This window comes from Piliocolobus tephrosceles, chromosome 7, assembly GCF_002776525.5.
Source record: "Piliocolobus tephrosceles isolate RC106 chromosome 7, ASM277652v3, whole genome shotgun sequence".
NCBI classification, from domain to species: Eukaryota; Metazoa; Chordata; class Mammalia; order Primates; family Cercopithecidae; genus Piliocolobus; species Piliocolobus tephrosceles.
This window is the reverse complement of record NC_045440.1, coordinates 122687558-122704386: the sequence shown is the minus strand read 5'-3', so window position 1 is coordinate 122704386 and position 16829 is coordinate 122687558. Positions and strand designations below refer to the sequence as shown.

Genomic DNA, 16829 nt, shown 5'->3' with positions numbered 1-16829 from the left:
AAGAAATTGTAAAAATCTTTGGTTACCTTTGGGGCGGGATGGTGTATTATAAAACTATGCTTTGTAGGATTAAGGGTGTTCAGAGGTTGTCACACCCAGCCACTGGTGTACCTGCTGAGAACATGGATTGGGGGCTGGTACACTTGTTGATTCCTTATAAATGCACCCTGATTTGAATTTCTGGAAAATGGGCTGTAAAAGTGATTCAGTGCTGTATAAAGAGTACTGGACTAGGAGTCTGAAAACCTGGCTTCTGAGATCTGTGTAGAACTAATGGTATGCCCCTTTAGCATCAGTTTATTTCTTGGTAGAAAATGAAAAAAGTAGTATCTGTTTCCTTAGAAGACTGTTGTAAAATAACAAATCATGTTTGTGAAAGTGTTCGGTTAAAACTGATCATTTTATTTCTGCATTAAATTTACACATACAAAATGCAAGACAATATGCAAATAACCTAAGAATAGCTGTTGGTACATTTATGGCATTTGCTGAAAATATTTTTTTAAGAACCAAATTCGGTTCCTAAGAGGTAACTGCTACACATACTTAGAATCAACTGCAACTAGTAATGAGAACATTATTATTATTTTTTTTGCTATTGTTTTTCATTGTTTATGGTATTCACATTCCTAAAGGGAAGGAAAGTATGTATAAGAAGATTTTATATAAAGAAAGAAATTTGAGAAATAGGACTATCTGGGGAGGGGGGTGTCAAAAACCCCAAAGTTGAATTTTTACCTTTTAATATTGAAAACTGGCATGTTAGGTGAAAGTCAGAATTATTGGACTTATATTTGTATTACCAGAACAAAGTAAAGGCTTAGCTACTCTTTGGAAGGAAGTCACTGGTTAGCATCCGGCTGGTTTGTTCAAAATAACGACAAAAACAGCAGCAGCAGCTCCTGCTTCAATTCTTACTTCTCAGTAAGATCAGCGCAATGATGATTTTGCTGGGGGAAAAACTGATCCAGAAATTATGAGACTTGCCCCAAATCTTTTCACTGAGCCAAACTATAAAACAAGTTCTACCTGGCTCTAAACCCTGTGTTCTTTTTAAGGAACCACCTGATAAAGCTGGTTGTGAGAAAAACTGTGACTTCAATGAAGAAGGCAAAGACAAAAATAGAAAGTTTACTATAAGATGTAGCCTTCTTTCTTTTACTTTTGCTCCTTGCATGGAATGTCTGATGGCCTTAAGCCCGTGTTGTTATTAATAACTCAATCACTGCTAAGGTTTTTTAGTGAAAAGTAAAAGAGCTATGCCCAACCTCAGTAGAAGAAGCCAAGCTTTGCAAATGGAGCCCAGTTTACATGTTTCGAAATTGTATTTTGATTAACAGAAATATATTGCAAGGTGTTGAAAAATAACTTTTAATTATAACACAGTGAGTGTCTCAAGGACACAAAAGACACTGATGTTTTCCATCTGATTCACCCTCAACCCCCAGCTTCATGGAAATTTGCATTCTGATTATACTGATCTGTGCTTTTAATTTAATTCTGATTACGTTTACTGCCATCTGTGCTTTTAATGAGTAAGTTTTGGCTAGTGCCTTAAAAGGAGCCATAGCTCTCTGCTGTTATTTAGAACAGCATGTTATATATGGCTTTAAAATTTGGGTTTTCATGCTACCCCGAGGAGAAGGGACTCAAGGGTACCTCATATTAAAATGGAAAATCTTTTTGAAGTTTCCCACTGTCAGCAGCCGCCCATAGTCTCTAAAATGTACTCTGACTGCCCTCTCCTGGTTGGATGTAAGAATAGCAAGAAGAGCAGTTATGAACATTGGTTTTAGCATTCATTGCATGCTCTTTGACTAATATAATTTAATAGAAATGGAAATTACCTAGTGATCAAAAGAGAAAAACAATGGGGCAGAAAAAGAATTCTCAGATGTGACTCTGCAGTGCAAACATAAATCCTAACTCAACAGATTCCATGAAAAAGCACCCCAATCTTGGACTGAAGTCTGGCTTTAGGACCATTTGGTTGATAGGGTTGTCCCACAGTTATCTATTATAAGTGGTCAGATCTCATCCACGTTCTGGATAGGTTTGGTTTCAGCCTCATAAACTGTAGGTCAGAACCCAATGGAAGCTGGGGGCACCAATGTTGCATTTGTTTTAATTCATTTATGTATTTTGTAGCCTGGTGCCCTGTGGGGTGTCTCAGTGACAGATAAAGAGACTGATATCAGGTTGAAGTGCAAAAACAGAGGTAGCTGGAGAACTATGGAAAATGTTGTGTTTTTCACTGTAAAACACTCCAGCATTTCTCCAGCATTCATCTACCAAATTCATGACTGTGATAAAACCTAAAATGAATATATCTACTCAGCTCTTTGCTTCTGGTTCAGAATTCTGATGTTTAAAAATGCTTTGGATACCAGTATTTCCTGGTCTTTTGGACCAGATTTCTTGGGTTTGAAATGCGTCTGTGCTCCAAGCTGTGTTACCTTCCATAAGTCCCTTAATCTCTGTGTCTTCAAATCTCTGTGTCTTCAATTTCCACATCTGTAAAATGGTGATCATGAAAGCATGTGTTGGATTATTGTTAAGATTAAATGTAATACATTTAAAATTCTTAGAAAAGCAACAAACACAGAATAAATTCTCAATAAATGAGAGCTGCTTATGTTATTCTATAGTCAAAAGAGGGGTAGGATCAGAGGATCAGTAACTTGTTAAAACCTCCATTAGGCAGAGGAACCATAAAACCGTTCCTTGCCACCAACGTATCTAATGTCTAATAGAGATTCGATGTGTCTACTAGAATTACGTTGACCTAAAAACACTCTATAGATCTTTGTTCCTCTCCTGAGATCTGCTGTATGTACCTTCTTTCCTAATTGTGACCCATACGACACACAAATGGAGATTTTTTTTCTGCTGCTGTTTTGAAGTAGAAGAAATTCTTCATTTAAAATATCTTCAGGCCAAGTATCCAATGAATAGCTCCAAGTGTCAGAAGGAGCTTGAATTTTTATAGGTTTATGGGAAATTTTCTGAAAGGGATTATATAGCTGTTCCTTTTATCTAATGATGGACAGGGAGAAAAACTTCACTATTCATATGGTAGGGAAAACACAAATTCACAATGACCAGGCAATGGTAAGTACCCCTTGAGTGCTCCACTCGCTGCAGAACTCCAACAGGTGCTTGCCTTCCACTTAGCATCATTCCAGCAGTTCTGTCTAAAGAAGATGACACATAATTATACTACATCATATATGCGCCTTTGCTCTTAAATCTGTTAGCAAAAATGGAAAAGGAATAGGAATTTCTGACCATTCTTTATTTCAGAAATAAAGAGATAGTTGTGAACTAGAATGTTGCCAGGTTAGAATACCAGGTCAGAAAATACCTGGCAGCAGATTAGGGGATTATGAGAGTAAGTTAGTGGAGAGAAAGGAAGGTAAACTTAAAAATAAGACCTGCTACCTCTAAGTGCCTGTGAATAAACTGCTGTATGCTTCTGAAAGCATTAGAATTCCTAGACTAGAGTGATCTAGCCAAGACAGTTGAACAAACTCTTGCAGGACAGTTGGGAAAACTTCAGCATTCATAGTGCTTAGGTAAAAAAAAAAAAAAAAAAAAAAAAATAGTGTATAGATAAAGAAAGAAATAAAGAGAAATAGTTGGTCAGGTGCCATTTGGTTCAACGTAGCTTCAAGTCTCATAGGACAAAGCTCATACTCCTCAGCATGACACAGAAGGGTCTTCATAATGGGCTCTTGCTAACAACTGTAGAGTCATCCCTGCATCCATCACCATCTTACCCTCCATGCTACAGCTGCATCGAACCACCTTCCTTCCTGAACACATCATCTCTTTTTCTTTAGAGCCTTTCTGAGTCATTTTGCCTGGAATGCCCTTTCCTTATTTTCTTGATTGACTCTAATGTATCCATCAGATCTCATACATGTCATTCCTTACTCCAAGACCCAGTTAATTAACCTTTCCCTGTGCTTCCAATAGCATCTTATATTTATATCTAAAATTAACTTGCTGTATGTTAATTGTACGTTTATTTGTAGATCTCTCTACTTAGGGACAGTTGTTGGGTCTTATTCACCATTATAGCCCCATCTCTTGTACAATGTCTAGCCTACAATATATTCTCAATGTGTATTTTGAACAATTGAAAGGATTCCCTTACTTTCTCTAAGAATCATGCAGAGCTTCCACTTGAGAAGTTCTCTGTGTGGTGATTTCACTTTAGTGGTGTGGTAAGCTTTGGATATTGCTTTAATGAAATGTTAAAGAGTCTAAAAGCTTTCAGGTCAATGACCAACCTAGAACTCTTTTCTCTTTCTTTAAAACATTCTCACCAGTGTGTAATTTTTCATTATTTGTATACATCAGCTGCCCCAAAGCAAGCTGACATTTAGCTTTAAATACGAACTGGTGGTATACTAAAGCATGTTATATTCCAAAAACATTCATGCCAAATACATGATTGCTGAATTTAGAACAGTGGACAATATGAGGAGCTTCAACTCACATGGTTCTTGAAACTTCATGGGGGTCTTTTACATTCATTGTCCCATTAAACTCTCACAATGGTTCCTTCCAGGTGGGGATTATACTTTCCCATCTTATAGAGAAGGATATTATGATTGCTTTGTAGTTTTTCCAGGCTTATCCGGTAAATAAGTGGGTGCCAGAGTTGACAGCCCTAAACGTTTTAAACTTGGATCTTTCATCTGAATTCCACACTTGTATACCTTCTCAACATAGATGTGTAAGGAAAGGTATATGGAAGTCCAAACTCACGGGACCCAGGAATCACTTTATTTTTAAATAGAATCTTTGCAGATGCAATTAAGTTAAAATGCAGTCATTAGGATGAGCCCTAATCTGATTTGACTGGTGTCTACATAAGAAGAAGAGACAGAGACATGCAGAGAGAATGCCAGGTGACAATTTAGGCAGAGATTGGAGTGATGCAGCTGCAGGCCAAGAAATGCCAAGGATTGCAAGTCACCCCCAGAAGCTAAGAGGTGAGAGAGGGTTCTATAAGAGTCTCAGAGGGAGCAAGATCCTGTTGACACCTTGATTTTACACATCTGCCCTCCAGAACTGTGAGAAAATATTTCTGTTGTCATAAGGTACCAGATTGTGGTGTTCTGTTAAGGTAACCCTAAAAAAACAAATGCAATGTTCAAAACTTAACTCCTGATTCCCCTCCAAAACATGTTCTCTATGTGCAAAGTGACCCCCAAATGCAGAAGGAGCTGAGAAATCAAAGAAGAAGACAGACAAATCCTGTTTGTCAGTAGAGGATGATTTACTGGGGATGTTATGAACAGATGCATACTCTTGGACAGCAGTAAGACAGGTAGACCTCCACATCATGACTCCCTAGACCTAGGGCTGTGTACTATAGAGAAAGGGTGTACATGCTCAATAGAGACACTTCAAGACAACCTTCCAGAAGAGGCAAGAATGCTACGTGAATCATAGCCTATAGTTTATGTGAAAACATCAAGTTTGTTTTGGTCTAGGATAGAATTTATGGAGAATACTAAGGACAGTAAATAAAGTAGGAATCAGGCATTTCCAGAACTGGGACAACTCACATGTCAACATGGTAGATTAGTATCCAAGATGAGATCACCTTTGCCTGCACACACCTCCTGCCATAGTCTCTTATAAAGCAGTAAATGGCAACTTCATCCTTGGTCTTAATCTTGTTTTCTCTCTTTTGCTCACACTCCATACTCAATCTATCTGTGCATTCAATTAGCTTTACCTTCACAACATATCTACACTCTAAGCACTTATCACCACCTCCACTGCTGACACTGAGGTCTCCCCCATCATCATCTCTCTCCTGGTCTATTTCAGTAGCCTCTTCCTGAGTGTCCCTGTTCCTCCTTTTGTTTTCCTACCATCTATTCTCAAGCCAGCAGCCAGCACTGTCCTGTTAAAACATGTCAGATTATACCACACCTCTGTTCAAAACTCTGAAATGTCTTCCCACATATCTCAGAAAAATGTAGGGTCCTATCACCTGATGTCAAGGTTTTATGTGAGCTGCATCCAATAGCATAGCTTCCTGCCTCATCTCACGCCATTCCTCCTACTCACTTCTTTCTAGATATACTACCTTCTTTGCTGAACTTGATCACATTACCATGGTCTCAAGTCAGTCCTTCTAAAGGGTTCTTCCTTCTCCTAGACACCTACATGACTCCCTCCCTCCCTCAACTTCAGAATTCTGCTCATTGCTTCCAAGTTAGGCTTTCCTTTTTTACCTTATTTAAAATTGCAATTCCCCCTTCCCTGGCATGTCCACACTCTTTACCTTACTTTGCTTTTTTCCTCAGCACTCATGAGTATCTAATACTTCATGTATGTACTTTGCAATTATGTCTTACCTCTCTCCTTACACCAAAATGGAAGCCCTATGAAGACAGGGACATAATTTTCTTCCCTCTCTGTCTCTGGAGCATATAGAACACATAGTACACATAGGAGTTCAATAACTATTTGCTGAATTATGTGGATGAATGAAAGATCTCTTAAATAAGTCTCCTACTTTTTCCATTATACACAAATGAGAAAAAATATGTAGTGCAAAACAAATGACTGATATGGTTTGGATGTGTGTCCCCTCCAAATCTCATATTGAAATGTGATCCCCACTGTTAGAAGTGGGGCCTAGTGGGAGGTGTTTATGTCCGGGGGCGGGGGTGGATCCCTCATGATGGCTTGGTGCCATGCCCTTGGTGGTGAGTTCTTACTCTATGAGTCACTATTACAGCTGGTTGTGTAAAGAGATTGGCACCTTCTCCTCTCTCTGTTGCTCCCTCTTTTGTCATGTGATACATCTGTTTTGCATTTGCCTTCCACCACGATTGCAAGCCTCCTGAGGCCCTCACCAGAAGTAGATCCTGGCACCATGCTTCTTGTACAGTCTGCAGAACCATGAGCCAAATAGACCTGTTTTCTTTATAAATTCACCAGTACTTCTTTAGAGTAATGCAAAATGGATTAACAATGACGAAAGTACTCAGCTTTTTAAAAATGAGCAAGTACGCTTAATATTATTTATTTGCACTCCCCCAAATTACCACACATGACATAGTTTAACAATTTAAATATCTATGTTTGATTTACCTGAAATGACCAATAGATTCAAAAGTGGAAAAGGTTAAAAAAAAGAAAAGGAGGAGCCCTTTTATATTTTATCCAGACAATAGTGTTATTAAAATATGAACAAATACCACAAGTAAATTTAGGACTAAATGATTCCAGATAGTGTGCACTTGTCTGAAGGAGACTCATACTAGTTTGTGGGAATCTCTTACATTATTCCTTGACTTTGTTTTAACAAGTCATTTGGATTCCTTTTTCTATGTTCGGAAATCAAATCTGAAATCCCTTTGGACTAAAAAAATACTATGAGTAGTTATTGGAAGCTTAGTAAATCTTGCAATGATACTCTATGTCGAGTAAAATAGTATTCTTGCAGGTTAATGGCAAGAACATTTATACATTTATATTAAGTTTTATAGTAACAGTCAGTGGAACTGATAAAAAGCACAAACACCTTAATGGTAAATAAAATCATCCTAATTCCGCTCTACAGGGGAATGTCAACATGGAAGGGAACACTCTGGCCAGTGTGATGATTCAGGCCTTTGAAAGTATGGAGGGGACAATACATTAAATTACAAACAACAAAATCTAGTGATTGGCTATACTGATGCCCTACAGAAGGATAATGAGCAATGGAGGTCCTTAACAAATAACAAATGTAACAGCCAAGGGGCTTATTTTATAAAGGGACCTATCTTTTGCAGTCAAAGAGCAATACAGCTAAAGAGCACACTCAAGATCTGGCAGGTTTATTGAACTTCAAAGATAGTAGAATGCTCTGCCAAGGCAAATATGTAATGCTAAATTCAGCACCCTAGTAGGGAAAGCCTAGGAAAACATGAGATGGGACATTTGAATGAATACCCTCAAATATTGAGACTCTCCAGCATCCCCTGAACATTTAGAGCTGCAGAGGTGCCGCCGCTCCCTCCCATAATACCTCCCTATTAATTGCTAGCACTTTCCCCACACACAGGCCTCTCCCCCAGGAGGCAGGCAGGAGAAGGCTCTCCTTAGGATATGTCCCCGATGTTCTCCTGGCTTCCAGGCTGATAACTACAGTTAATCCTCAGATATCCCAGCCGAATTCATGCAGGATATGTTAAAGTATAAGGAGATTATACCCAAAGCAGTTGCAAAAGTTAACTAGCATGTATTAGTAGGAGCCAGGGGAGTACCAGTGAGATTGGATTTTAAGGATGCTTGATCAAGCAAAGCAGAACATAAGACTAGATAAGAAAGAATTCTTTAATCCCAGAGGTTGAGGTAACTGGATTACAAAAGAATACAGTGCAAGAAGGGATTGGAAAACTCAGCAAAGTTGGCATGTTGGGATAATATATTATGTGAAGGAACAATACTTTCTAAAAGATTTTATTTTGTAGGAAGTGATAGAGGACACATAACCTACCAATACTCTCAGGAAGGCTCTGGTGAGAGGAATCAAGAAGATCATCCTAATACAGTGATGGATCCTTTCCAAAGACCAGGACTGATGGTATAAAAGATATTAACAGAGCCTGACTCATCAATAATTAAGATGATAAGACCCCAAAATAAGAGTCTAGATGGTGAGGTTTAACCACCCACTTCCAGGGGGTTGCACATTCTGGGAGAGGTAGTCATAGAGCCTTGACCCACGGGGATTTATGCAGATGTTTACTAGAACATGGCATTCTTAGGGGCAAGAACAAATGGACAGTGAATGAGGGTACTGCTTACTATACACAATAAAAGAGGCAAGAATAGATGAGCAGGAAACTTTTGGCAAGGGCTCACATTTTCTTGGTCAGTTCACAAATCTGAACCAGTTTTAAGCTATTGACTGACGAGATGGATGGTTTTCCACAAAAAGGAACCCTGCAACACCAGGGCAATTGCATACTATGATGATTCCCTTGGTCTTTTCCCAAAGAGATGTATTACAACTTACTCGAGTGATTGATATTGGGTCAAGGGGAATTATAAGACATTTCGAAGGTTTTGGATCAGGGACTGAGTTGACATTCATATTTGAAGGCCCAAAACATCAATATCATTTCACTGTTAGATTGGGTAGAAAGTCAATAAATAGAACCCTGGTCAAAGTCCATCTTATGATAAACTTACTGAGTTTGTAAACTAAGCTTTGGTCGTTTCCCTGGTCCCTAAATGTATAATTGGGTTTACCATAATTGGCAATTGGTATAAACCGTGTATTGAATTGCTAGTCTGTATATTAAGAACTATCATATTGGGGAAGCCCAAGTAAAAGTTTCTGAAACTGTGCAGGCCCTCAGCCAATGTACTAAATAAAATAAACAGTATTCCATTTCATGGGAAGGGGGTTGACAGAGAAGTATTACATTTCATGGGAAGGGGGTTGACAGAGAATGGTGCCATCACTAAGGATATTAATGATGCAGGGAAGTTTGTCTTTAATATATCTCTGTTTAATTCAACAGTATGGCCTTTGCAGGAATCAGAAGCATCCTGGAGACTGATCATAGATAGAATACCACAAGCTCAACCAACTGGTGATCCTGACTACAGCTGCAATGCCAGATGAGGTATGTTATAATTCCGTAATTCACATTGAAAGTATTACTATTAAATTTAAAATAAAAAAGAAGACTAAGTCTGGGCAACTTAGTTATCCCACATTGGAAAAGCACATAATATCATATTATGGTATGGTGAAGGAATTTGTTCTATCTTAGTGAGAAAAGAGCATCAGAAACAGTTTACTACATGGATCAGACAGCACTAAACATTGTTCCCTCTGTACTTTCAAGTATTGTTCCCTCTGTACTTACAAAGGCCTGAATCATCGCATTGGCCGGAGTGCTCCCCTCCACGTTGACAGATTTGTCCTGGGACTGGCATAATTCTCCTGTTGTATGTCATAATCTGAAGACCACCTGGATATAACTGTAAAACATGACACTGGTTCATTACATCAACAACATTGGGATGAGCAAGGGCAGAATGAAGAGCTTGGTAAAACGTACACTCCAGAGGGCGTGAGATGAACCCTCTGAAGATTCAAGCACCTGCTCTTTCTGTAAAAATTTTAGACATCTACTTGTCAGGGGCATGTTGGGACCTCCCCTCCAAAGAAAAAGGTAAATGGTTGCATTTTGCTTTCTTAATTCCAAAATGGAAGTACCATGGTTTGCAGGTCTCACCGGGTTTTCTAAGGCAATATGTTTCATAGGAATATACCTTTGGCTCATACATGGTTTGACATAAAAGGGAATCATCTTTGTGTGGTGTCTGGAACAGGAAAGAGCTGTGCAGCAGATCCAGGCTGTGACATAGCAGCTTGTCTTGGTAACTTCAGTTTACCATAACAAAATGCCACAGAACTGGGTGGCTTAAATAACAGAAATTTATTTCCTCAAAGTTCTGGAGGCTAGAAGTCCCATATCCATTTCTGGCAGAGTCAGTTCCTATTAAGGGCCTCTTCCTGGCTTGCAGATGGCCATCCTCTTGCTCTGCCCTCACATGACAGAGTCAGAGAGTTGCTTTTCTAACGGGTCCACCAGTCCTGTGGATTAAGGCCCAACCTTTATAAAATCATTTAACTTTATCTTCTAAAGATCCTGTCTCCAAATACAGTTACATTGGAAATAGGGCTTCAACATATGAATTCAGGTGGAGGTGTGTGTAAAGGTAGAATCGTAATTTAGGCCCTACATTGTGGGTTCTGCAGCAAGGTCATGCCATTTGAAGTGGAGAATTAAATGCCTCTTAGGAATAGTTTCTACATGCCATTGGGCCCTGGTAGAGAGAGAACACTGAACCATGGGATACCAAGTGACCAGCCACCCAGAGCTGCCCAACTGAGCTAGGTTTTGTTGAGCTACAATCAAGTCATAAATTTGGGTGAGCACAGTAGTTTATTATAAGTAGAGACATTACTTTAGGGTGGAAGGCATGAGTAAGCTGCACGAGCAGTTAGCTCAGACTTGCTTGTTAGCCATCACCTCTCCCTGTAACTCACACCTTTGCCTCTTATGGGGGCTTCCTTACGTGGGTACAAGCTGAAACTGCATGACAGCTCCATTAGAGTCATATCCAGGAGTGGTTTTGAAGAAAGTGGTGAGCAAAATGTCTTAAAAATAAGTGGAGCTTAATCATCACCTCCCCTTGTTTTTTTGGAGCTTTTTAAAAATTGAAGTGAAATTCACATATAAAATTAACCATTTTAAAGTGTACAATTCAGTAGCATTTAGTACATTTACAATGTTGTGCAACCATCACTTCTACCTACATCTTAAATAGTTTCATCACTCCGAAAGGAAATTCAATATCCATTAAGCAGTCACTCTGCAATCCCTCCTCCTTCCAGCCCCTGGCAATTACTGATTTGCTTGCTGTCTATATAGATTTATTGATTCTGTATATTTCACATAAATAAAATCATACAATGTTTGGCCTCTTTTGTGCATCTTGTTTCACTGAGCAATAATGTTTTCTAGGTTTACCTATGTTGTCGTATGTATCAGTACTTCATTTTTTATGGCTGAATAATATTCCATATTATGGATATACCACATCTGTTCATCCGTTCATCCATTGATGGGATTTGGATTGTTTCCTCCTTTCAGCTGTTGTGAATAGCCATTTTTGTATAGTATTTGCTTTATTTGCTTGAGTATCTGTTTTAAATTCTTTGGAATACATACCTAGGGGTGGAATCACTGGGTCATATAATTCTATTGTTTGCCCCCCAAAATATTTGGAGGAACTGTCAAATTATTTTCCACAGCAGCTGCACCATCTTACATTCTTATGAGCAATGTACAAGGCTTCCGACTTCTTTTCTTTAAAAAGTTATAGCTAACCATCTTAGTGGGTGGTGAAGTGGTAATTATTGTTTTAATTTGCGTTTTCCTGATAGCTAATGTTGCTGAGCATCTATTCATGTGCTTTTTAGCTGTTTGTATATCTTCTTTGGAGAAATGTCTGCTCAAGTGTTTTGCCAGTTTTTAAATTGAGTTGTTTGTTTTTTGTTGTAAGAATTCTTTATGTATTCTGGATACTGGACCCTTATCAGACGTATTTGCAAATTTTCCCCATTGTGTAAGTTTTTACTTTCTTTGCAGTATCCTTCGATGTAAAAATAGTTTAAAATTTTGGTGAAGATCAATTTATCTGTTTTTTTCTTTGATTGCTTATGCTTTTAGTGTCATACCTGAGAATCCATGGACAAATCCAAGGTCACTGAGATTTGCCCCTATGTTTTTTGAGTTTATCTGATGAAACTTTTGTGGAATAAAAGTGCTCTGATGTGAGAATATATACAGTCATGTGCAGTGGGCTTATGGAGTGCTTGCTCCAGAAGCATGAAATCACACTCAACTTAGCATCTAACCAGGGAGATAGCCCCGTGACTGTGGTCACTGACCACATCACATAATGCATGATCCAGGATCAACCAGCCTGATAGTGTTGGAATAGCCTGCTGAAAGCACATTTGAAGCACCAGCACACACGCAATACCCATGACAGTGGGGTGCCATTTTCCTGAATGCCACATGCACATTGAATTTGAGACTTCTATAGGGTATTGTGTTCCCAAAAGGAAAAACTAATCGGCCCAGGAAAAGAGATGAAAACAGGAGTGGCCTCATTTACCATCACTCCCAGTGACCCATTATGGACTTTGTGCTTCCCATCCTTATAATTTGGGGTTCTGCTTGGTTACCATTCTGATCTGCTTATTCTTTTCTAGGACAGAGCAAGGGTTTTATTGAACTACAAGCTGTGGCTGCTGTTGAGTCATTTTGGAGTCTTTAAGCACCAAGCGAGCAGGAAGGAGTTGCCCTCTTTGCAGGGTTGATTGATCCTGATAAAAAGGTATGTCGGGCTGTTATTACACAATAGAAATAGGGAGGAATATGTATGAAACTCAGGTGATCCACATGGGTAGCTTTGTGGTAATTCCTTACCCAATTACGACTGTGGATGGACAAGTGCAGTGACCCCCACCTGAAAAAGTTATTGTTGTCTTGGATTCAGACCCTTCAAGAATGAGGGTGTGGGTCACACCACCAGATAACTCACCCAGACCTGCAAAGGGAGGTTGATAGCTGCTAAGAGAATTCAGAATGGATGGTTGGAGCGAGAGATAAATACCAGTTGTGGCCCCAAGACCAACCACAGTGATGTGGCTGAGTTTGACCCTTTAACCTTCCTTTTCTAAAAGTCTTCCCCTCAGGATGAGAGACCCACTGAGGAGTGGCTCCCAGGATATGCATGGAGAAGTGGATTGATTTGGTACAAGGGGTGAAAAGTGGCAGTTATGAAGTGTGCTATTTAGATCTCCAAAAGATAACCATCCACAGGGAGTGCAGTTATCTGACAGCACCAGTTGCAGATGCCCTCAGGATCTTCCTTCAGTGTCCAAGCCAATGAGCTCCGGCCATTCGTTCTGGGCAGTCCACAGGCAAGGACTGCACATGGTGTTGGTATAAGGGCTCATCGTTTCTAGCTAGTGTGAGACTCCTCTATGGGCAATCTTTGTGCTGGAGCTCACTGCTATATTGGTTGAGACTTTCTCAGAATGAGCACAGTCTGAGGCTCTTCCTACCTAAGGCTTTTAGGCTCTTACTTCTCCTAAGAGTCAAACCTGCATCAGGGGCAGAAAGATTATGTTTCCTACTTGTGCTCTCTCTCCTCTTTATCTTTTATAGGCATTTTCTCCAACAAACATCTTGTACTTTGAACTGCATCTTGGCTTCTTTCCAAAGGACCTCCTCTCCCAAACTTGCATCATCATCGCTGGTAGATAACTTAGGCTTGAATAAATTAAGTGGCTCACCTCAGGTCCCACAAATGTTAAATGGACTATTTTTTCGCAATATTTATTCTCATACTGAATAATATGCATGAAATCATGCAATTGATGTGCAAGTTATAATTCCCTAACTCACATTGAAAGTATAACCATTAAATTTAAAATAAAAAACAAGACTAAGTCTGGCTTAGTTATCCCACACTGGAAAATTACATAATATCATATTTTTTTGTTGAGAATTTATTTGTTCCATGAAAGTATATTTGGCCAAGAGTTAATCTTTGAGATTTAGTCAACGTAGTCATTCTGAAGACATGGAATACCTATCATCTTACTGAGAAACCAATTTCAATGCTTATGGCTGCCAGCCTCTGTTAGACACTTCATCTTAGTGTCTAACATAGACACTTCCATCAAACAGCAAATGAGATAGTCCAGTTTTATGCCCTCCAAGCCAATATTCTATTCCTATGGTCTCTAAAATGGAGTATGTGCACTTAAATATGCAAGATAATTACAGAGTGACAAAGGAAATATTTTAACTCTATTTTATGAGCACAAAATTAAACTTTGACTAATAGGTTGGCGCAAAAGGAACTGCAGCTTTTGCCATTACATTCAATAGCAAAAACCACAATTACTTTTGAACCAACCAAATACTTAAAATAGGTGGACACCAGTTCAGATATTCCACATGTATAAAGTATGTATGCTCAAAAATGGAGACAACTGTTAAAACCTGCTGTCTGATATTAACAAAACACAAACCTTACATTCTAGTGAAGAAGAGGACAAATATAAATTGCTATATGCATATACACTATATAAAATATAGTATACACTATACAAAATATATCTTTCTGCCCTTGATGCAGGTTTGACTCTTATGAAAGGAGAAGTAAGAGCCTAAAAGCCTTAGGTAGGAAGAGCCTCAGACTGTGCTTATTCTGAGAAAGTCTCAACCAATTTAGCAGTGAGCTCCAGCACAAAGATTGCCTATAGAGGAGTCTCACACTAGCTAGAAACGATGAGCCCTTATACCAACACCATGTGCAGTCCTTGCCTGTGGACTGCCCAGAACGAATGGCCTCAGCTCATTGGCTTAGACACTGAAAGAAGGTATTTTGTATAGTGTATATGCACTATACAAAAATGTAGAAAAGACAAATATAAATTAATGCTATATGCATATACACTATACAAAATATAAATGTAGAAAAGGAGAACAGGGAGTGCTCTTGTGAAATTCAAGATTAAATGTGGTTCTGAGGTAGGACCTCACTGTAAAGGTGATGACTAAGCAAAGACCCAAAGAGGGTGAGAAAGCCAGCTCAGTAGTAACTTGGGAAAAGAGTGCTGCAGAGAGAGGAACTAGGATTGTCCTTTTGTTAGGGGCACAGCCCAATAAAGGTGTAACTAACATCCTTTTTTATCACAAAGTTGGACATTCAAAACACTAAACATAACTAATTTATGCCGGAGGTTGCAAATGTTTTTTGTGAAAAATCAGACCTTGGCAATGACCTTGAGCAGTAGGATATAAGTAACTTCCACAAGCTTAGTGTTCCAATAATAGAACAACTAGGCATACATGGGTTAAGCGTCATTGCTATCCCCAAACTCTGGACCCCTGCCTGATGAATAAGCTGCCACCTAAGACACTGATTCATCAGTTAAACTTGAGGCATGTTGTTAATGATAGAACCTTCATGATAATGATCCAGAATTCCAGATTCTGGAGTATTCAGAGGTGGAAATTCATAGTCCATGCTCAAGATCAAATGGCATCTCTCAGACTGGAAAATCCTTCTGAAGTCAGTTCCAGGCATCCCTGGAAGCCTGGATAATTTGGGAAAAGGCTGACTCAATGTAAGGTAATAGAGCAGACTGAAGCCCCCATAGTTCATGCCGGAATTGACAAAGTGGAAAAACACTCAGGTAGTCAAGCACTCAGGGACCGTTCTAGATGCAAGTGGCCTAACCTTTTCTCCCTCATGCAAGTTTGGCTTAAATTCTTACAGCTAAAATCACGAGTCCTTTGTTATGACAAAAATGATATAAGATATGACATTTACCATAAATAGTTATGTTGTTGAACATTCTGCTAAAACTTCTTTGGGTAAAGAAAAGATCACATTTTTGGATATGGATGTAAAACCTGGGTGAACAGAGGCAAACAGAAATTAAGAGTCTGCATTTTGGAGTCAGACTGTTGGGGTTTAAATCCCAGCTTTCTCACTTTCTAGGCAGGCAGCACTGGGTGTTTCTTAAGGTCTGTGTTTTAGTCTCCAAGCCTTTAAAATGGGATGAGTATACACCCCATAGGGTTGTTATGATGAGGAATAAATGAAGTAATATTTGACAAAATGCTTGAAACATATAAAACATGGTATAAATGCTTTTTAAATAAAACAGAATTCTCTCTTTTTAGGATGGATAGTTTATTTTCTTTTTTATTTATTTATTTTGGTGAGACAGGGTCTCACTCTGTTACCCAGGCTGGAGCCTCAACCTCCTGGGCTAAAGCAATCCTCCCACCTCAGTTTCCCAAGTAGCTGGGACGAGAGGCATGTGCCACCATGCACCCAGCTAATTTTTAAATTTTTTTGTAGAGATGAAGTCTCATTATATTGCTCAGGTTGGTCCTGAATTCCTAGTGTCAAGGGATCCTCCTGCCTCGGCTTCCCAAAGTTTTGGGAATATAGACATAAGTCATCACACTCGGCAAAACGGAATTCTCATTTAAACTTCCTATGCAACGTTACTTCCAAAGACTTACCTCTTTCACCTCCATCAAAGAAAAAAGACAATTCCTGAGAGACTTTTACACAGAAATGTTTAAAACACAACTTTTTATACATTGTAAGTCTAGAAGCTCTGTCAAGTTTATATCAAACCTTTAACTGAATTTCAAAGTGAATGGTGTAATAGATGACCA

At 39.0% G+C, this 16829-nt stretch overlaps 1 long non-coding RNA gene across 1 annotated transcript in view; it reads left to right on the top strand.

Annotated features, from left to right (window-relative positions):
• The first annotated feature begins 15637 nt into the window (after positions 1–15637).
• Positions 15638–16829, top strand: part of LOC111551017 — a 31378-nt gene continuing 30186 nt past the window's right edge. Inside the window, exon 1 of the long non-coding RNA XR_002734237.1 lies at positions 15638–15765. This is a non-coding gene — a long non-coding RNA (uncharacterized LOC111551017). The remainder of the gene's footprint in view (positions 15766–16829) is intronic.